This window comes from Aquarana catesbeiana, linkage group LG11, assembly GCF_042186555.1.
Source record: "Aquarana catesbeiana isolate 2022-GZ linkage group LG11, ASM4218655v1, whole genome shotgun sequence".
Classification (NCBI taxonomy): domain Eukaryota; kingdom Metazoa; phylum Chordata; class Amphibia; order Anura; family Ranidae; genus Aquarana; species Aquarana catesbeiana.
Genome location: NC_133334.1, coordinates 91,882,152 through 91,905,902, shown reverse-complemented (window position 1 = coordinate 91,905,902; position 23,751 = coordinate 91,882,152). Strand labels below are relative to the sequence as shown.

The 23,751-nt window shown below is 40.2% G+C and overlaps 1 long non-coding RNA gene across 4 annotated transcripts in view; it reads left to right on the top strand.

Moving 5' to 3' along the window:
• The window catches only part of LOC141112198 (uncharacterized), a 271,699-nt gene that overhangs the window by 17,250 nt on the left and 230,698 nt on the right, over positions 1-23,751 (top strand). The window contains exon 1 of one of the 4 annotated variants that reach the window (XR_012236548.1): positions 23,249-23,321. The exons of the other annotated variants lie outside the window; for them this stretch is intronic. This is a non-coding gene — a long non-coding RNA (uncharacterized lncRNA). Of the gene's footprint in view, positions 1-23,248; positions 23,322-23,751 lie in introns of those variants that run through there. 4 annotated transcript variants of the gene reach the window in all.

The window sequence follows — 23,751 nt, the reverse complement described above, 5'->3', positions numbered from 1 at the left end:
ATATATATATATATATATATATATATAAAAATACAAAAAAAAAAAAAAATGTAAAAAAAAAAATATAAAAAAAAAAATAATAATTCCTAGTGAAAAACATGCATGTATATAGACATCTGCATATACAAATACACATGCATGTAGGTGTAAGCATAAAAGACATAAGTACAGTGCAAATCATAATATGAAATTATAAGTGTGCAATCATATTTAAATATGAACTACTACATTATATCATACACGTCTCTCAATTTCCCCATGTGTGACATAGGGGGTCATTTACTATAGCGCTATGGCGCTAATTCGCGCAAATTGCCGCGAATTAGCGCTAATTCGCGGCAATTTAGCGCGAATTAGCGCTAATAGCGCTAATTCGCGCTAAAACGGTATTCACTATAGCGCTGGTGAGAAAATTCTCCCAAAATCAAATTTACTATAGCTCCCTGAATCTAAATAGTGCCCAAACCCTTACTCTGCTAAAACCTACAGAATTGCACATGGAAATAATGTTTAGAGCATGATATAATTGTCTAAATGGTACTGAAATATGCGGTATATTATTTAAAGATTATCTGCTTTTAAACTGTGAAAACGTGATTTCTACACTGAAATATCTTTAAAAGTCTGAAAAGTGAAAAATTCCCCGTTTTGGACAACTAGGTGCCAACACAACGGAGCATGCTCAGACCTGAAAATAACTCTCATTTTATCTCCAGTGTCTTTTTTACCTGGAGGTATAGTAAATACCAAAATGAGAGCTAATTAGAGAACATTTTTTGGAAGTTAAAATCTGCTCTAATTTAGTCCAAATGAAGTTTCAGTCATTGATTCTAATGGAACAATTCTAACTTTCACAAAAAAACCTTTTAATGTTGAGATGAAATGTATCTTTCTGTGAAATAAATATTCCTTTGCAACATTGTTGCTTCTACTTAAAATATTTTGATTTTAAGAATGCTACAATGTGGAATGTTTTGATGTTTTGATAAAATATATTTTTCTCTGTCACTTTCACTTGTTACTCTTCATCTCACAACAATCTTTAACCTAAACTCACACAGGAGTCTTTATAATCCACAAACAATACCATTGCTGATGCAAATTTAAAATGAATCACATTTTTTTGTGCCTTTTATTATTTCCAAATATTCATAATTTAAGCCCAAAAAATGTGATATGTGTACCAATATCAGAAATCAAAATGTAATTCCCAAAAATTTGAGGGTAATATTCTGCTCTCACCCACAAAAAAACACCAAATATCACAGAATAAATCAAGAAGAATAACTCTTGAGTAATGTAATTCCATCACTTGTATGTCCATAGAAATGCAGCATTTATGTGTAATTATGTGTAGGAGACTCTCATATGTGGCAGCTCTGTGGCTTAGAGGTTAGAACTTCTGCTTAGTATCTCTGAGGGTCTTGGTTCAAATCCCAACCATGTTACTGCATGTGGAGAAGTTGTCTCATCTCCCAGGTCCTATAATTATGTCTAAATGTAGTAGTTATGTTTAGGAGGGTTCCACCACCATTGTAAGTCTTTTCCAGATACACTATTTAGCCAAAAGTATTGGGACACCTGCCTTTACACACACATGAACTTTAATGGCAGCCCAGTCTTAGTCCGTAGGGTTAAAATTTGATTTGGTCCACCCTTTGCAGCTAGAACAGCTTCTGGGAAGGCTGTCCACAAGGTTTAGTGTGCCTATGGGAATGTTTGATTATTCTTCCAGAAGTGCATTTGTGAGGCCAGGCACTGATGTTGGATGAGAAGGCCTGGCTCGCAGTTTCTACTCTAATTCAGCCAAAGGGTGTTCTATCGGGTTGAGGCCAGGACTCTGTGCAGGCCAGTCAAGTTTCCCCACCCCAAACTTGCTCATCCATGTCTTTATGGACCTTGCTTTGCGCACTGGTGTGCAAACATGTTGGAACAGGAAGGGGCTTTCCCCAAACTGTTCACACAAAGTTGGGAGCATGAAATTGTCCAAAATGTCTTGGTATGCTGATGCCTTAAGAGTTCCCTGGAACTAAGAGGCCAAGCCCAACCCCTGAAAAACAACCCAAAATCATAATTACCCCTCCACCAAATCATTTGGACCAGTGCACAAAGCAAGGTCCATAAAGACATGGATGAGTGATTTTGGGGTGGAGGAACTTGACTGGCCTGCACAGAGTCCTGACCTCAACACAACAGAACACCTTGGGGATGAATTAGAGAGGAGACTGTAGGTCAGGCCTTCTCGTCCAACATCAGTGCCTGACCTCACAAATGCACTTGGAAGAATGATCAAACATTCCCATAGACACACTCCTAAACCTTGTGGACAAGAAGAGTTGAAGCTGTTATAGCTGCAAAGGGTGGGCCAAATGAGTTTTGAACCCAATACTAATACTGGGATGCCATTACAGTTCATGTGCATTTAAAGGCAGGCATCCCAATACTTAGGCCAATATATTGTATATTGCTTGTGACACTGAGCATGGCTATGGACTTAGGGCTGGTTCACACCACAGAGATGCAGAGAACATGCGTGGGGATGCCTGGTGGGTAAGTGGGTAGCAGTTCTGTCTAGCAGCACCTGGGATGTTGGTTCAATTCCCCAACATGCTAATGCTTGTGTTGAAGTTTATATGTTCTCCCTGTGTGGGTTTCTCACCACAATCCAAAGACATGCTGGCATTTTATTTGTCTCCTGTCGAAATAGATTCTAATGTAAGAACATTAATTTTGGACTTTATATTGGAAGCTCATTGCAGCCAGGGACTGATGTTAATGTTTATTAGCACTAAACATGCCCAGGGACTTGGACAATTCAAATTTTAGGGTTTACACTGCAGGGGTACATATGCTTAGAAAACTGTTGCTTTGTTTATGTGGATGCAAATGGACTTTGATCTTTGTCCTGTAGTTGGAGATTTGATGCACATAGCCAAGGGCTAACACAGTTGCGAATACTATTATGTGTTCCTGCCCATCAGGTGGAATCACTTTAGACATACATTAAGAGACAGATTGAAAGATACTGGTGGGGGGACAGGAGGCAGAGCCTAGCGGAGCAGACATGCATTGTTAGAGCTCCACACCGCTGAGGAGAGAAGAGAAGGACAAAGCGGAGCCTGCAGGCTCAAAAGGTATCCATTTGAACCTTTTTGCCCCAGGGAACAAACTGTGAAAGTTTGGGCAGGAAATATGGTACTGGGAGGAAGCCGTGGCAGAAAAAAAAATCACCTCACAAAGAGCTCACAGGCACTCACTGCAGCTAAAGCAGCTCCAGTCACCTCACAAGATACAGCATCAGGGCGCTCTCACAGACAGAAAATGTCACAGCAAGACTCTCCATTTGAGTCAGATACAGAACAAATCCTCTCACAAACTTCTCCACAAGCCTCCTCAGCATCCCCAGTAATATTATTACAATTTGAAAAGATGCTTCATAAGGCTTTAAAACAAACCTCAGACCAAATAACAAACAGCCTAACCAAAGAAATAAGAGAGCTGGGAAACCGCACCGCAGCCTTAGAAATAAAAATGGATGAAATTGAAATTACAACCCAAGAAAACAGAATTGGAACAATTAAAAGAAGAGAATTTAATACTTCAAACTAAGCTCGAAGATTACGAAAATAGAGCCAGACGTTCAAACTTGCACATAAGGGGAATACCTGAAACTATGACAGACCTGCAATCTACTATTACTGCTCTATTACAAGAACTAAAGCCAGATATCCCTATTGAACGTTTAGAACTGGACAGAGTACACAGAGCCCTCACAGCCAAAAAGAAAGACGGACCCCCACGTGATATAATCACAAAATTTCATTATTACAGAACGAAAGAACAAATACTAATTGCTGCAAGAGAAAAAAAGGAACTTAATTTTCAAGGACACAATTATCAAATTTTTGCTGACCTATCCCAACTTACTATTACTAAAAGACGATCCATGAAACCCCAACTAATGGAACTGCAACGCCACAACATTATGTATCAATGGGGTTTCCCCTTTTCAGTCAGATTTAACTACCAAGGTACAATTTACAGAAGCAGATCAGCAGATGAACTACAACAAACCCTTTTAAAATTAAATCTGACAGAACCCACAAGCAGCAACACCCCCACACGCAGAAGAATGGCATCATCTTCACCTTCAGGCAGCACTAAGAAAATTTCAGAACAAAATGGGAATCATCATTCTCACAAAAGAGGCCGTTATGCCACATCATCCATGGACCAAGAAGATTCAATGGACTGACATCCTAATTCCTGATATCTCTTCATTTATTATACTAAGAGATGGTTCTCTATAAAAAACCTGTATTTATAACTGAATGTAAGTGCATTCTGATAGTCACACACTGTATGGGATCAAGTTACATTCCAGTTATATTTCTTATTACTTCTGATTCATATAGCCTTAGAATATATAAGTGAAATAAGGAAATTCTTGTTCAGTTATATATTTTCAGGTAATAACAATAGATTTATTACTTTTTAGGACAAATATGTTCAATAATCCAGAAGTAATGGAAGCTTTTTCTTTCTTTTCTTAAAACAAATATATTAGTACCTAACTAGTTCCTAGAACTATGTTTTTGTTTATTCTAATCTGAAGCAATACAACCTCAATTTTATGAGTTAACATATCTAAACAGTTACATATGAATAAAATATGTAATTGTTTACTCTAAAAGGGTTAAAATCCCAAAATAATTAAAATTATCTTCATCAATACCAAAGTTATTAACAGTACCTTTCTAACTGAATTATTTAGCCTAGGGCAAGACTAACCATATACAACCACCCTGGAATAAATAATTTCAACAAAAACTATATTCTGCACTCCAATTAATGAATCATCATTTTGATGTCTTTTGACATAGCACTTCTCTCCTGTAAGCGGAAGATCCGTGTACCCCCATTAGCCCTCCTCATTCTCCCAACCATATTATGTGGGAGTGTGACGAAGGCACTTATTCCCCTGAGAGAGATATTTATTCTCTTTCATGGGTAAATTGTGATTACTTGCAAAAAATAATTTATACAATGTATCATCTAATCTCATATGTTTTTTGTTTACTCTTTACTCCAGAATTCACTGGTTTCTTTTCTATCTTTTCATCTCTTCAGTCCACACAGGTTGATCTGCGCAGTCAGCTCTGCATAACAAAAAGTAACTCAAAACTATTTGATCTGTTGCCATGGCACCACTGAATATACTTTCCCTGAATGTTCAGGGAATAAATGTCCCTCAAAAAAGGACCAAAGCCTTCCGTACTTTCCATAACAAGAAGGCCCACATAGTATGCCTCCAAGAAACACACTTCACCAAAGATTCTACTCCAAAATATATTTCTCCTTTTTATCAACAAATTTACACAGCTTCTGCCTGTACCAAGCAAAGGGGAACTCTAATTGCATTTCACCGATCCACACCATTCACCTTATCATCAGAAATTAAAGACCCAGAAGGTAGATACCTGATACTCATGGGTTATATAATGGATACAGCAATCACGGTGATTTCCTACTACGCTCCTAACAAACAACCTACACCATTCCTCTCACATATATTACAAGTGATTAATACACACAAAATAGGAACAGTGATAATGTGCGGGGATTCGAACCAGGTCCTCCTCCCATTTCTAGATAAATCACCTTTTACACCATCCAAAATAACCTCTAGATTACCTTTTTCTCAACTTCTTTCCAAATACAATCTGGTAGATTCGTGGAGAGAAAGTAACCCAATGAAAAAGAAATTCACTTATTTCTCGCACCCTCATCAAACCTTCACCAGAATAGATCATATTTTTCTAACAATAGGAATGATACCAGAAATTATTGCATCAGATATAATTCCGATTCCGTGGTCTGACCATAATGCAGTATACACTACTATAGCCTCAGCCATACCAAAAGCGCATGACCCAACGTGGTACTTACCGGACATAATGCTCAAACACCCACTACATCAGATGGCCATTGAACAAGCTTTAAAGGAATACATATCAATTAATAATACAACAGACATTTCCCCAATAACACTGTGGGAAGCTCATAAGCCTGTCTTGCGTGGTACAATACAAAGACAAATGGCACTATTTAAACGGGAACGCAAAAATCTAGCAAAAAAACTAGAACTCAATTTTAATGCAGCCTACATATCATTCCAAGATAATCCATCTCAGGGTACAAAATCTCATCTGGAAAAATCTAGATTGGAATATGATCTATTTCTCACTGAGTCAGTTGATAAATGCTTCAAACGCTCCAAACACAATTTCTACATGAATACAAACAAACCAGGTACATATTTGGCTCGGGCATTAAATTCAATTAACAAAACTTTCAAACCAATACGTTTGAAATTATCAAAAAATGTTTATACTTGTAATCCAGTTAAAATAGTCCATAAATTTCACTCACATCTCGCAACTTTATACAAGACAAACAATGAATTTAATCCTACAGAGGCTGAATCCTTCTTCTCAAAAATAACCTTACCTGAGTTGTCTCAGAATCAAAAAAGCAGTTTGGATGAGCCTATAACTATAGATGAAGTTGCTAACGCCATAAAAGACCTAAAACTTAACAAAAGACCAGGCCCAGACGGCTACTCGGCTTTATACTATAAAACATTCTCAGAAATACTCTCTCCCATTCTCACTGAAACTTTTAACAAACTTCTAGAAGGACATTCTTTTCGGCAAGAAACACTAATGGCAATTGTTTGTATGATCCCAAAACCCCTTTCTGATGATACTTCCTGTGTGAATTATCGGCCTATCTCTCTGTTAAACCTTGATATTAAATTATTAGAAAAAATAATAGCAAAACGCCTCAATAGCATTATAGGAAAATTAATACATAGAGATCAAGTAGGCTTCATGCCAAATAGACAGGCAGGCGATAATATACGCAGGGCAGTGTTATTGGCACATATTGCTAAAAAACGGAAAATCCCTTTATGTTTTCTATCTCTCGATATTAAGAGGGCATTTGACACAGTATCCTGGCAATATATGCAATATTCATTACAAAAATGGGGTTTTGGACCCCACTTTTTAACATGGATCAAAGCATTATATAATAAACCCAAAGCCTATATAAAATACGCTGGATACAAATCTGATGCCTTTAATATCGAAAGAGGTACCCGACAGGGTTGCCCATTATCTCCCTTATTATTTGCCCTTATACTCGAACCCATGGCCCAATACATCAGAACAAACCAAACTATAACTGGCATTGAAGTAGGAGGTATTATACACAAATTATGTATATTTGCAGACGATATATTACTTTTTCTATCATCACCACAGGTCTCTGGTCCTAACTTAATACCAGCTCTTGATGGATTTGCAGGCCTATCCGGCCTTATGATTAATCCTAAGAAATGCCTAGTGCTTAATATTTCGCTCACAAACATGGAATTGATCCCTGCTAGGGCTGCACTCCCATTCACATGGGCAGAAAAATCAATCCCATATCTTGGAATGCATTTAACAGCATCTCATTCTGACTTATTCTCAACCAATTATCCTCCTGTATTAAGACAGATCACAAATCTAATAAAACAATGGTCGCAACTTCCTTTATCCTGGATAGGGAAGATTAATGCAATCAAAATGACTATTCTACCCAAATTGCTTTATCCATTCAGAGTCCTCCCTATTCCAATTCCTTCCTATTTTTTGAGAATAGTACAAAAAAGAGCAACTTCATTTATATGGGGCTCTTCTAAACCACGTATACCTATACACACACTACATCTTCCCAAAAATAAAGGAGGCCTGGGATACCCTAATTTTACTAACTACTACAGAGCAGCACATTTGGCCAGTCTGTCCAAATACCATGCAAAACAGGAAATCCCATTATGGGTATTTATAGAGGCTTCAGAAAATGACCCTCTATTAATATCAAACTTGTTATGGCTTGATCCTAAAGACCGCTTTAAAATTCATAATCCCATACCTAAACACTTCTTATCTCTCTGGGATAAACTAAAAACCAAATATCAGTTAAAATCTCCACACAATCCTCTCCTTTCTTTTATCAGAAATCCGGCCTTTTATCCGGCATGGATCTACCCAAATTCTTTTAAAGCTTGGACAACATCAGGCATTCAGACACTAAATGACTTCATAGCATCTAAATCATTCCTTTCATTCCCATCGCTTAGAGAAAAATATGATCTACCAAACTCTGAGATATTTAGATATCTCCAAATCAAAAATTTCTATACACCATTCCTAAAGGGGGATACACCATTATCCCAATTATCCATTTTTGAATCAATCTGTACAAAAGATCCATTTGCTAAAGGTACAATTTCATCACTTTATAATCAATTATATGGAGTAGTAAATCTTAATAGACCCTCTTACGTTCAGAGGTGGGAGGAGGACCTGGGACGAACTTTAGAAGACACGGACTGGTCTAACATATGGCTCACATCTAAGTCATCCTCACCCAACATCTTAGCACTGGAGACAAATTATAAAGTCCTAACTCGCTGGTACCTTGTACCCGCTAGAGTGGCAAAATATTCACCTAATACCTCAGCTCTTTGTTTTCGAGGATGCCCAGAAATAGGCACACATTTACACATATGGTGGACGTGCCCAGTAATCCAAACCTTCTGGAAGGAAGTCTTCGTGATTGCATCTAAAATATTTAAAAAAATAATACAACCAGATCCATATATAACTTTACTTAATCTAAAACCGGAATGGTTAACACTCTCTCAATTCAAGCTTATGATCCAACTAACAACGGCTGCAAAACAAACAGTGGCTAAAGCATGGAAATCTCCTACGTTGGTACTAGCAGAAAAAATTCACAGAATGAATAATACAATGTCCCATGCTAAGATGGTAGCCATCGATCAAAATCAAATTCCAAAATTTGAAAAACTTTGGCATCCTTGGATAAAACAACAATTCCTGTCAAATTTCAATGACTCTGTCCTGTTGCCATGGTAACAGATTAAATGACTTACAGAGACACCCATTCTAAGGCTTCAAAGAGAACTAAAAAGAATAATAAACTGACGAGCGGGACAACCTTGTGGACCATACCTCTGCCTTTCTACCCTTTTTCTTCTTTCTCTTTCCTTTTCTCCACCTTACGATTAAAGCTCATTATCAGAATTTATTTGACCTATATACACTCTACCTGTAAACAATATATATAGTAGGTATAAATCATTTAAATACCTACAAAAGTAACTAAGGAAATGATATATATCTTTAATTTAGGTTTACGTGAACCCAATGTTTAATATTTGAAATTTCATGATATTTACCTATATAATCCCTACTGTAAAACAATGAGCTTACTTTATAGATCCTTGTAATCTTACTTTATGTATCTTTATAATATTGTATACTCAATAAACTTCTTTTGACAAGGAAAGATACTGGTGGGCGTGTACTTCTATTGGGTGTGTCAGTGTGCTAACAATACAACCTCTCTTATATAAAGGCCTGCAGTAGGGGGTTCGTTTGGCCTGAGAAGGTCAGGTTTTTTGCTGTGATTTGTGGGGGAGAAGGAATGTTATTGGGAGATTTGATGAAATTCTTGTGCATTTTTTCAATCAAAAGTGGGTTTATGTGGCCATGCTGTCAATGTTGTGTGTGTATTGTTCCTGTCTGATCATGCAAACATCGTTTGGAAGCATCTGCTGACCTACTCTTTTTTTTTATCTTGTTTAATCGTGTACACCGAAATGCAGCTTCCAGCAGAACATGGTCACCAATGTATGTATGTGTGGATTGTGGGCTGGTGGTGGGTGTTTTGAATAAGTCTTTTATAATATTATGTTGGAATGCTTTGTAAGAATGACTGTTAAGTATGTTTCTATAATCTTGCAGATAACAATGTGATGTGTTGCCCATTATACACAGAAATTAAAGCTGTGTCCACTCTAAGGTTTTGTCTAATTTTAGATTGTAAGCTCCTATGAGCAGGGCCCTTAAAATCCCATTGCTAAATGTAGCACCATATATCCTGTCCAAAATTTTTTTGAAGCTAGTAAATGAATGTAATTTTTTTTTTCTGCTGGTAAAATAAAAGTACATTATTGAGCCTTGTTGTGGTGTTTTGTTTTTTTTTTTTCTTCTACTTTCTTCTCTTTAGTTTGTGGGTGGTGGTTTTGGGAAAGTGCAATATCTCTTATATTTTATTTCAATATGTATTTGTGCACCAAAAAACTAATCTCTTTGCCCTGGTTCACATTGATGCTACTTTGAAATCGCGCTACTTCACTTGAAGTAGCACGATTTCAAAGTAGCAAGGTCAGCGTGATTTTAGGTGCTACTTGATAGACATCCATGTGGCTTCATACACAAATGTCTATTGAAGTCGCACCAGAAATCGTCAAAAGTAGTGCAGGAACTACTTTAGCAAATTGGTGCAGTGCCACAAAAAAATGTTGCATCGATTGGAACAGTGCCATTGCTGCCAATAGTCATGCGATTTGATCTTTCAAATTGCTCCAATGTAAACCTAGGCTTCTGCACACCTGCAAGTAAATGATAAAGGTAGAATCTTTATATATAACAGCTGTGGAGAATTGCAGGTAATGAATTCAGCTGGTGGATAGGCAGTGTTTGTGTCAGCTTTAGTTCACATTGGTGCAAATTGACATGTCAAAGCGGTGACAATTGCACTGTTTTAATTGGTGTGACTTTGGGGTGCAATTTGTATTGATATCAGTGCAGAAACCTGCACAGATGTCTCTGAAATTGCCCCTGCAGTCGGGACTGACATGCGGGAATGAAAGTGTGTGATTTCAGCTGAACGATTTCCTCCTGCTGCTAACCCAGGGACACCATTTCTTATCGAACGCCTTTAAATATCATAAGTAGAAATACAAATTTGCATATCTGCAAATAAACAAAAATAATAAAATTCTAATAGTGGTTGCGATCAAATATTTGCAGCAGCGATCAAAAGAGTGTAGTTTCGCCTTCTGACCCAGAAATAAGTCATTGTAATCACCCAGAAGTCCCTGTGCTGGTCAAGATCTCCATCTAGGTGGACATGGCGAGGTCCCTCTTTAGCAAAGATGAGATGCGGCTCATTTTCCGGATAAGGGTATGATATGTACTTGTGCTTAATCAATGCGGGGGTGGATTTGGTAGTTAGATTTGGTGTGGGTGGGGTTCATTGATTTGTTTGGCATCCCCACACATTTGCTTCTGGCCCATGTGCACACATCACTTCCTGCATTTGTTCTGCTGATGTAAATGCAAGTATAAATGAGAGCTCCTTTCTATTAAAATATATATGACTTGTTTCACAGTTGGGCGACTTTGGACTTCCGAGTTGCTTGACAAGTTGTACCCCCATGATTCTTAATGAGAACTAGGGATGGGCCGAACATCCCCCCTGTTCTGTTCGCAGCAGAACATGCGAACAGACAAATACATTTGTGCGAACATCATTAAAACCGCTTCCCGCCCGCCGTACACCAAATGATGTCCTCGGCTTTGAGCGGGGATATCTGAGTGATGCCTGTAGCTACAGACATCATCCAGATATCGTCTTTTAGAGCCTGCGAATCTGCACATCATAAGAATGATCATAGTGGCTGTTCCACTTGATCATTCTAACAGGAGGCGAGAGGGGACGTCCCCCCCCTCCCGCCACCCTCCGGTGCTTGTACCGACTTACCGCTACGATCGGTGAGTCGGTCACAGGATCCGCCATCCCCGGATGTTTAGCATAGAGATTTCTGGTGGACCAGATGGTCGCCAGAATCTCTATGATCGTTCGGAGGCCGGGCGTGATGTTATGACGTCACGCCCGGCCTCTGTATTAAAAAAAAACGTCGCCGCTTCGGCTGGGAAGCAGAGATTTTTTTTTTTTTATTTCAGGCTTCTAAGCCTAGAGGTGAGATGTGGGGTCTTATTAACCCCACATCTCACTGTAAAGAGCACCTGTCATGCTTATTCCTATTACAAGGGATGTTTACATTCCTTGTAATAGAAACAAAAGTGATCAAAAAAATTTTTTTTGGAAAAAAAGTGTCAAGCTAAAATAAAAAAAGTAAAATTAACAATAAAAAAAAACAAAACTTTTAAAGTGCCCCTGTCCCTGTGAGCTCGCATGCAGAAGCGAACGCATACATAAGTCCCGCCCACATATGAAGATGTTGTTCAAACCACACATGTGAGGTGTCGCCGCGAACGTTAGAGTGAGAGCAATAATTTTGGTCCTGGACCTCCTCTGTAACTCAAAACATGTAACCAGTAAAAATTTTTAAAGCGTCGCCTAAGGGGATTTTCAAATAGCGAAGTTTGGCGCCATTCCACGAGCGTGTGCAATTTTGAAGCGTGACATGTTGGGTATCTATTTACTTGGTGTAACTTCATCTTTCACATTATGCAAAAACATTGGGCTAACTTTCTTGTTTTTTTTTTTAAAGCCCAAAAAAATGCATTCGAAAAATTGCTGCGCAAATACCATGCTAGATAAAAAGTTGCAATGACCACCATTGTATTCTCTAGGGTCTCTGCTAAATTTGGGGGTTCTATGTAATTTTCTAGCCAAAAAATTATGATTTTTACATGTAAGAGAGAAATGTCAGAATTGGCCTGGTAGGCAAGTGGTTAAAGTCTATGGGACACGAACATGAATAATCAAAAGTGCTAATTTTAAAGGCTTATATGCATGGTATTGCCATAAAAAGTGTTTGGGGACCTGGGTCCTGCCCCAGAGGACATGTATCAATGCAAAAAAGTTTTAAAAATGGCTGTTTTTTCGGGAGCAGTGATTTTAATAATGCTTAAAGTGAAACAATAAAAGTGTAATATTCCTTTAAATTTCGTACCTGGGGGGTGTCTATAGTATGCCTGTAAAGGGGTGCATGTTTCCCGTGTTTAGTACAGTCTGACAGCAAAATGACATTTCAAAGGAAAAAAGTCATTTAAAACTACTCGCGGCTATACTGAATCGCCGGTGTCTTGCCGAGAAAGTTCCCTCGGCAGATAAGGTCCCTCCTGTACTGCGCAAGTGCTGCGCTTGCGCAGTACCAACGACTAGCAGCTGCCGAAAATAGCCAAACATGAAAATCTTCAATCATCTGTACACGGCGCCTGCGCCCTGGGTCCAGGCTGAAGCCCCACCATCCAAGTGGACCTAGAGAGGGAATAAAAAAGTGCCAAGCAAAGCGAGGCCGTGCCCGAAGCGCGGCGAGTGAAGCGAGCCTGCGGGGGACCCTCTTACAGGCGCCGTGTACAACTGATTTCTTCTCTATTTCGCTTCGGCTATTTCCGCCAGCTCCTACTGCGCAGGCGCTGCGCCTGCGCAGTAGAGGGGGGTCCTTATCCGCCTAGAGGAACTTTCTCGGCACAACACCGGCCCAACAATACACATAAAAGTTCATTGATAAAAACGGCATGGGAATTCCCCACAGGGGAACCCCGAACCAAAATTTAAAAAAAAATGACGTGGGGGTCCCCCTAAATTCCATACCAGGCCTGGATATTAAGGGGAACCCCAGCCAAAATTAAAAAAAAAAATTGGCGTGGGGTCCCCCTCAAAATCCATACCAGACCCTTCAGGTCTGGTATGGATTTTAAGGGGAACCCCGCGCCAAAATTTAAAAAAAAAATGGCGTGGGGTACCCCCAAAAATCCATACCAGACCCTTATCCGAGCATGCAACCTGGCAGGCCGCAGGAAAAGAGGGGGGACGAGAGGGCCCCCCCTTCTGAACCGTACCAGGCCACATGCCCTCAACATTGGGAGGGTGCTTTGGGGGTAGCCCCCAAAGCACTTTGTCCCCATGTTGATGAGGACAAGGGCCTCATCCCCACAACCCTGGCCCGGTGGTTGTGGGGGTCTGCGGGCAAGGGGCTTATTGGAATCTGGAAGCCCCGTTTAACAAGGGGGCCCCCAGATCCCGGCCCTCCCCCCTGTGTGAAATGGTAAGGGGATACAAAAGTACCCCTAACATTTCACCCAAAAAATGTCAAAAAAAATGTCAAAAATGTTAAAAATGACAAGAGACAGTTTTTGACAATTCCTTTATTTATCTTCTATTTTCTATCTTCTTTCTTCTATCTTCCTTCGGTTTCTTCCTCCATCTTCTTGTTCTTCTGTTTCTTTTTGTTCTTCTGGTTCTTCATCCAGTCTTCTCATCCGGCATCTTCCTCAGCGGCGCCGTCTTCACTTCATCTTCTTTCCTCGGGCCGCTCCACATCCACGATTGGATGGGAGGCTCCCACTGTGTGACGCTTCTCCTCTTCTGACAGTTCTTAAATAACAGAGGGCGGATGACCCCGCCCCCCCCTGACGCAGGGCGGGTGACCCCGCCCCCCTCTGACGCACGGGGACTTCCCTGTGGCATTCCCCGTGACGTCAGAGGGGGCGGGGTCACCCGCCCTCCGTTATTTAAGAACTGTCAGAAGAGGAGAAGCGTCACACAGCGGGAGCCTCCCATCCAATCGTGGATGCGGAGCGGCCCAAGGAAAGAAGATGAAGTGAAGACGGCGCCGCTGAGGAAGATGCCGGAAGAGAAGACCGGACGAAGAACCAGAAGAACAAGAAGAACCAGAAGAACAAGAAAAACCAGAAGAACAAGAACCAGAAGAAGAAGAAGATGGAGGAAGAAACCGAAGGAAGATAGATGAAAGAAGATAGAAAATAGAAGAAAGAAGAAGCATTTAAATAAAGGAATTATCAAAAACTGTCTCTTGTCATTTTTAACATTTTTGACATTTTTTTGGTGAAATGGTAGGGGTACTTTTGTATCCCCTTACCATTTCACACAGGGGGGAGGGCCGGGATCTGGGGGTCCCCTTGTTAAAGGGGGCTTCCAGATTCCGATAAGCCCCCCGCCCGCAGACCCCCACAACCACCGGGCCAGGGTTGTGGGGATGAGGCCCTTGTCCTCATCAACATGGGGACAAGGTGCTTTGGGGGGCTACCCCCAAAGCACCCTCCCAATGTTGAGGGCATGTGGCCTGGTACGGTTCAGGAGGGGGGGCGCTCTCTCGTCCCCCCCTCTTTTCCTGCGGCCTGCCAGGTTGTGTGCTCGGATAAGGGTCTGGTATGGATTTTTGGGGGTACCCCACGCCATTTTTTAAAAAATTTTGGCACGGGGTTCCCCTTAAAATCCATACCAGACCTGCAGGGTCTGGTATAGATTTTGAGGGGGACCCCACGCAAATTTTTTTTTAATTTTGGCCAGGGTTCTCCTTAATATCCATACCAGACCTGAAGGGCCTGGTATGGAATTTAGGGGGACCCCCACGTCATTTTTTTTTTTTATTTTGGTTCGGGGTTCCCCTTTGGGGAATTCCCATGCAGTTTTTATCAATGAACTTTTATGTGTATTGTCGAGCCGGCAATTCAGTATAGCTGCGAGTAGTTTTAAATAACTTTTTTACCTTTCAAATGTCATTTTGCTGTCAGACTGTTCTAAACACGGGAAACATGCGCCCCTTTACAGGCATACTATAGACACCCCCCAGGTACGAAATTTAAAGGAATATTACACTTTTATTGTTTCACTCAAAGCATTATTAAAATCACTGCTCCTGAAAAAATGGCCGTTTTTAAAAAAAAAATTGGCATTGATCCATGTCCCCTGGGGCAGAACCCGGGTCTCCAAACACTTTTTATGGCAAAGAACTTGCATATAAGCCTTCAGTGAGAACTTTGGATTTTGCAGGTTTGAGCCCCACTGACTTCCACTATTCCAGCATATGTGATCTGACAGGCATTATTGCCGCAATAGCGCTGCTTTCCATTTGCATTAGCGCTGACTTTCTGAGAGTTGAAGTCTTCCTGGCCTTTTTTGAGAGTTATTTTTTGGTACTGCAGGAGAATTTTTTGGCGCTATAGTAAATGACCCCCATAGTCTCTCGTGAAAAGTGACTATTGCAAATCCGTGATATCACTATTTAATTAATGTGTATAATATATGTATGTGCAAACTGCATTCTAATATCTCAACAATAATGAAAAAATATATAAATAATTTGTGGATATCTCAACAATAGTGAAAAAATTGTGGATGGACCAATAATGTACCCATTATGTGTCCCCCTGACTTCTAAACTATGCCCATGTGTTTAACATAGTTAGCTGTTACTGATGAAGCAGTTGAGGTCCAGTTCTATGTTCATACCTCTAGGGAACAAACATTTTAGGAGAAAGATCCATCGAGTTTCTCTCTGAGAGAGATCCCAAACCCGATGAACATAGAACTGGACCTCAACTGCTTCATCAGTAACAGTTAACTATGTTAAACACATGGGCATAGTTTAGAAGTCAGGGGGACACATAATGGGTACATTATTGGTCCATCCACAATTTTTTCACTATTGTTGAGATATCCACAGATTATTTATATATTTTTTCATTATTGTTGAGATATTAGAATGCAGTTTGCACATACATATATTATACACATTAATTAAATAGTGATATCACAGATTTGCAATGGTCACTTTTCACGAGAGACTATGTCACACATGGGGAAATTGAGAGACGTGTATGATATAATGTAGTAGTTCATATTTAAATATGATTGCACACTTATAATTTCATATTATGATTTGCACTGTACTTATGTCTTTTATGCTTACACCTACATGCATGTGTATTTGTATATGCAGATGTCTATATACATGCATGTTTTTCACTAGGAATTTTTTTTTTTTTTTTTTTTTTATATTATTTTTTTTTATATTTTTTTTTTCCCTATTCTTTATTCTATTTTTTAATATTTTTCACAAGAATATTTTTCACTATGTATATTCATTATCAATGTGGATATATTGTACTGACTTCTAATGTGGGGTAGAAATGATTTGTTTTAAGACAATTCAACCTTTGTGAGAAATATCTGGGAAGTAATAACCCCTTGATATGATGGTTAGCATTCTAATGTAGAGGGAAGGGATATTGTTAACCTCCCTGGCGGTTTTCCCGAGTGTGGCTCGGGGTTAAAATTCAGGACCATTAGCGATAACCCCGAGCCACACTCGGGATTACATCGCAGGATCCTGGTGTGGCTTTACTTACCTTGTCCCAGGGATCCTGCGATGTCCCCCGTACTGTCTGCGGGCTCTGTCCTCCTCCGAAGCCTCTCCATGCCAGGCTCCGTTCCCTGCGAGAGGCGCGACGCACGGGGGCGGAGCCTGGCGGCAAATTCAAAAAAGTGTAAAATCGTAACACATACAGTACTGTAATCTTACAGATTACAGTACTGTATGAAATGATTTCACATCCCTTTTGTCCCCAGTGCTTTGGCCCATGCCCTGCATGCAGTTTTATGTTATATATACTGTTCCTTCTGCCTGGAAACTGGAGATTGTCCATAGCAACCAAAAAGTGTCCCTTTACATCAAAAGTGGCTTTAGACCAGCTAGAAAACAGCGATAGTAAATTAGAACACTTGCAGAATTGAGCGATAGTGAATCGTGGGGAAATTTATTTTATTATTAATTTTTTTTTTTTTTAATTATTTATTTTTATTTATTATATTATAATTTATGTTTTTGTGTTTCAAACTTTATCATACCCGGGATATCTACTAGACTCTTGTTTGGACAGATTTAAGTGTGTTATTGTTAAGAATTACAGACCTACAATATAAAACGCCAAATTTCCATGCAAAATAATTGTACCGCTTTCAGCACCTAAAATCCGAAATAATCATACCACCCGGGAGGTTAAGCTGATCGCCACGCATTTATTTGTAAAATACCTTTTAAATATTGATTGAAATATATTCAATATAGAACTGTGAACCAGAATGAAGAGAAGGGCTATAGATTGCACACACGGGGACACAGGAAGTGTGTGAATGCTGAGTGAATTGCAACCGCCCACTCTAATTCTGGTGTGGTTAAATAGTTTGATTGATTCGCCGGTTAGCCAACCCCATGATTAAATCTTTATGATGAAACATGTCGGGGCGTAGCTACACGGCGATCTCACACGAGTACTAGAGGTAGAGATGTGCATTCCTTTTCGTCCGAATGCATTTTCGTCTGAATTTCAGGTATTTTCGTTATCGTTTTGACAAACGATAACGAAAGTGCAGAGTCCGAAAAACGAAAGATCCGACATAAACAAATGCTTTATTTTTGTTTTCGTTGCTACAACAGTTCGATATAGATAGGAGTTTTGACATGATGATGACAATAACAATCTGTGTCTATCAAACCTGTGGTCGAATGTGCATAACCTTAGCTCTATTAGTCCAAGATTATTCTACATAGAGAGAAAAGATTCGACGTAGGGGAGGAAAGATTCGACGTAGGGGAGGAAAGATTCGACGTAGGGGAGGAAAGATTTGACGGAGGGGAGAAAAGATTCGACGTAGGGGAGAAAAGATAAATAAAAATAATGATGATGATGAATGTTATTGGCTGATTGTAACCAAAGAGGAGGAGCAGTAATATAGCTAGAACTAAGTACACACGTACTTTGGCTTATGGTGTCTGTTGAAAGTTCTAAGAAGATTCGACGGAGCAGGTAAACTATACAGCGTCGTACAGTTTAGCTGCTCCGTCTAATCTTCTTTGAACATTCGACAGACACCATAAGCCTTCAATGACAGATTCGACCATAATTTGGATTTTCGGACGAATACAATTATTATTAACTAAATAAATTTATTTTTCGGACGAAAACGAAATTCTGAAACGAAATATTTCATTGTGCACATGTCTAACTAGAGGAGGGAGTGAAGGGGGACAGAGCGGAGCTCCAGTGAAGGGACGAGTGCTGCGGACAGGTGAGACGAACGTGAGCACACACACCTCCTGGGTCCGCCGTGGCCTGCCTGTTGTTATTTCAGTTGCTATTGCTTGCTGTGCTGTGGGAGTTCTCCATTTGCCGTGAAGTGACTTGCCTGTCATTTTATTTTAAATGTGAGTTCATTACAAGTTGTTTTATATGTGATTAAATCTTTTAGACGAGATTACACTATTGGAGTTTCTTTTATTTTTATGTCATACTACCAACCTGAGAAAAGCGGTGTTACTATGGAGCAGTGGAGGTGTATGCTCGCATGTTAACCCCCATGTAAGTGGGTTAGAGGCTCTGTCAGGCCAAACACGAGAGTGAGAGGCCTTAACAGCTGGGGAGTCTGAATTGATAAATTAAACATTTTCAAAAAAAGACTTCTGTCTCATGCACTAAAAAGGGTGCATATACCATTTCTGGTAGCACACTGAAATGCATATTTTAATTCCAAAATGCCAACAACAAGTCAGGAACTTGCTATTGCACAGGTAGACTTTTCAACTTGTATACCCACATACACCATGCAAAAGCCTCAATTCACCAAGCCAACAAACCAGGATAGAGATATTTATTTTAAAAAAAGTGACAGTTATTTTCAGTTGAGTCCAATGAGATTAGAAAATTAGTCACATGGATACAAATACATATCCTTGTGTTAAAGCTCTGTGGACTGTCTCTAAAGCCGGATATTGAGGAGAAGAGGGATCAAATTGGATCATACACCATTTTAAACTCTAATGCTGCGTACACACGATTGGACATTCCGACAACAAATGTTAGAAGGGAGCATGTTGTCGGAAATTCCGACCGTGTGTAGGCTCCATCGGAAATTTTTTGTCGGAATTTCCGACAACAACAATTTCAGAGCTGGTTCTCAAATTTTCCGACAACAAAATCCGTTGTCGTAAATTCCGAGCGTGTGTACACAATTTAGACGCACAAAATTCCACGCATGCTCTGAATCAAGTACGAGACGGAAGCGCTCAGTCTGGTAAAACTAGCGTTCGTAATGGAGATAGCACATTCATCACGCTGCAAATTTTGAAATCTTTCAAAGCAGCGCATTCTCTTCTTCTTTATAATGCTAGAATTATGAAGTTGTTTTGCTGCTAATAAACACACAGTTCTGACATACTGATTTCTTTATTATTTCTTGTGATCTCATGAATAATTTTTTTTATTTTTTCGCAAGATCGCCAGAATAATGTTTATAATTTTTGTTTATAGTTATCTCCTTTTTTTTTATATAAATCAAGATCTCCTGTTTTTTATTTTTATTTTTCTAGTGATCTACATAATATTTTTTCTCATTTTGTGTGTCAAGTTACCACAACACCATTATTATCTTGTATTTTTTAACCTCAAAGAGATTGGTTGGTGTTGGTGTCCCTTGTTAATTTGACATTGTATTTTTGAAATGTACCTGCCTACTCACAAACAAACTGTCCCTTTTTAATCATAACACATAGCCAATGATTTAAGAAAAATAAAAACATTTATTAGGGGGTCATAACGAAATAAAGAGGAAGGCAACACTGGATAAACTGGTGAAATTAGCAAAGCCTTTGTACCCCAGGACACACATCAACTATTTGACAGGCAAAATTGGGAGCCTGAGGAGTCCATTTAATAGGGAGCACATATATGTCCCCAGGCTGTGGTCTTACAACAGCCTGCGTCTTTTGCCAGACCAGACTGAACCCAGGCCATCACTCTCTTGTCTTCCTTACACGCTTCCTTCCACGCTTGCTTCCAGGCTGGGGCTCTGGTGTTGGAGTTGTGGCAGGAGGTGGAGGAGGAGGATGGTCCAACTCACACAGGTGGGTTTTGCTTGTGAGTTCGCCCCTCAACCCCTTATTTAGGGCCATATATATCACTTCCTCACAAAAGAGCATTGGCCCACCTCCATTTCCTGCATTTTGTTGGCAGCCATGCAGGCACAGGCCTCAAGAAGACTGGGGGGGGGGTTCTGAGGGCTGCAGAAGCCTGCCAAATTAACCCAAGTGCTGACTCCTATACAATACTCCCCTTCCTGGGCCTTTGTTGAAGGCGGAGGGGAGGGACCTGGGATTCGGTCAGGCTACTGGGCCTGGCCACCTCCTGGCTGCCACTTACCCCCGCCACCTCCTGGCTGCCACTTTCCCTTGCCACCTCCTGGCTGCCACTTTCCACAGCCTCCTCCTGGCTGAGGCTTTCCTGTGTATGAAAAAGGGACATAGTTTTAGTTTATTGTTCATCAATCACACACAATTTTGAGAAATCTGTTTAACAATGCTATACCTGACTCAAGCTGGGCTCATCCACATCTTCTTCCTGGGTGGAAGGCCCAGGTTGGATGTCAACAGCCTCAGCTGGGGTGGAATGAAGAGTGAAAGGAAGGGTTGAGAGTGATGGCCTGATTTTAGTCTGGTCTGACAGAACCCGCAGTCTGTCATAGTACCACAGCCTGGGTCCATAAATGTCATCTGCTGCTGCTCCTGATCTCTGGGAATCCAAGACCCTCTTGTGCTCCTTAGGCCACCTATTTTGCACTTCAAATAGTTGATGTCTGCCATGGGGATCTACGGCGTCACAAATTCCAGCAATTTATCCACTGCTGCCTTCCTCTTTAGTCAATTTGTATAAAAGGGGTGTTTTATCTGCCACAGACAGGGCAGCTCTCTTTAAAAATCAATGAATTGGGGGAGGAAATCATGATCGTTGAATTGATCCATTTTATCTGCAAGACACAACACAAGACAAACCCTAATGTCAGGCTAAACTCTCCTAATCTTGTCCCAATATAGGCCTCAATCACTAAGTAGTATAGGCCACTGATGCCCCAAGTTAAAATTGTACCTACGATCGGCGCTTCCGATACTCCTTCCTCCACTCACAGATCGTACGTACGACGCACGCGTGTCCCGCTTTTTACACTCCACATGCGTGAAACTCCGCCTGTCCCTGACCTTCTATCTAGTATATTCCCCACCCCTTCTCTTTTGGCACAGTGGGAGAGCACATGGCAGAGAAAGAACAAGTGTATGCAGACAGCAACAGCAGCAATGACGAAAGGCTGGAGCCACGAACGTCTCGATCCCGGAGGAGATTTAGGGCCTTAAATATGTCCTTTGTAGAGATGGTGGACATCTTGAAGAGGGACGACTATGATGGGAAGTATGGACTGTACCCAAACCCAAATGTGAGAAAGGCCAAGATCATGACTAAAGTTGTGAAAAGTCTGCACAGGAATTTTGGGGTACAGCGATCCAAGGATCAATTGAGGAAACGCTGGTCAGACCTGAAATTGAGGGAGCAGGATCAGTACATAAGAATCAGGAAACTGCTTCTAAAAGTAAGTAGTTGTCGTGTGTTCATATTATTATTATTATTACTTTAGTGCTGCTCCACGTGCTTTTCTTTACTGTTGTACAGTTTAAAATGGCAACTTTCAGGTTCGTCGGCACAGTAATTGTTCGTAGTAAACATCATTCGTTCGCCCACTAATACAATGTTTTTGGCAGATGCAGGTTAACTACATTTGGTCATGCCTATTTGTATTCAAAGAAGTTTATGACATTGTTGTCTAGATGGGTTTGTAACTAGAATGAAATGCAAACTTGATTCTGTGAAAGGAGGGGACACTCAGCAGCTGTTTACACATCTGGACGCAGGAGCACTAGTGTGGGACACCAGAACAACCTTTTTAGGGTGTCCCACACAGGTGCTCCAGTGGATACTAGGGGTCGCTACATGTGTGATACTTTACCAAAAAAGTTAAGTATTCCAGCTTTAAGAAAGGGAAAAAATAATGTCTTCAGCTTGGAACTCTGCCAAAACAGACACTTGTACGACACTTCCAAGCAAGGTTTCATATTCCTATTTCTGCCCTCAAATATCTGTGTGCTAAGTATACCTTTTTTTATTCACATAGGGGAGAAAATCTGAGGACACCAGGGACCCACAACCTCCTAAAGAAGGGGAACTCAGCACACCACAACCTAAGGATGTGGAGGAAGGAAAGGTTTATGAAGTGGGTGAAATAGTGACCACAACAGGTGAATGTCTGAGACCACAGCTTCAGGTTATAGATGTATGCCTGCATATTTATAATACATGGTGTGTTTTTTTTATTTTTAGGTGATGTGGATGTTGTGGAAGAACACATTTTACAAGTGCAAGTGTAGACATCCTCATCGGGGAGATCATGGTGTGCAATAGGGATTTACAGAAGATCAAGGAAGACATCAATGATGTGGAAAAAAAAGACCAAAAAACATCATTGATGTTTAGGCAGAATATAAAACACACCAAACGTTTACTTATTGTTTTTATTTTTCTTAATTTTTATAAAAATTTTGAAAGCCAAGTTTTGAAGATGCACACAGTGTGTCAACATGTGCTGTCCTGAGTGGCTCTGTCACGAGTGATGTGTAGTTTCACGGATGCAGTTATCAATTCTGATCATGTCTTCTCTGCTCTTTTACAGGTAATTGTCTCCTATTCATCTGTACATCTCTGCTGAACTGACTTTGCTGACTTTGCTGTAACATATTTTTGGTAATTGTCTCCTATCCATCTGTACATCTCTACTGAACTGACTTTGCTGTAACATATTTTTGGTAATTGTCTCCTATCCATCTGTACATCTCTACTGAACTGACTTTGCTGTAACATATTTTTGGTAATTGTCTCCTATTGCCATATCTTTAAACTTCCATATTTACTGCTAGCTCTATAACAAACACACTGCAATAGCAATATTACTGGTGATTGATTCTCAACTCCATGTGGCTTGAGTGATCAAGAGAGGTAAATAGCTTTACAACCCTAGCCTGTGTCTGTAGCTGGTCTGGTACTGGCCATCTCCTCCCCATATTCAGGTGTCTCGCATCAGACCCAATAATGACCAACTGAGAAATGCACCCCAGCCTAGTCTCCCTATAAATTTATGGCAGCTTATGGGGTGGCGCAGACAGGGGCAAGGCAC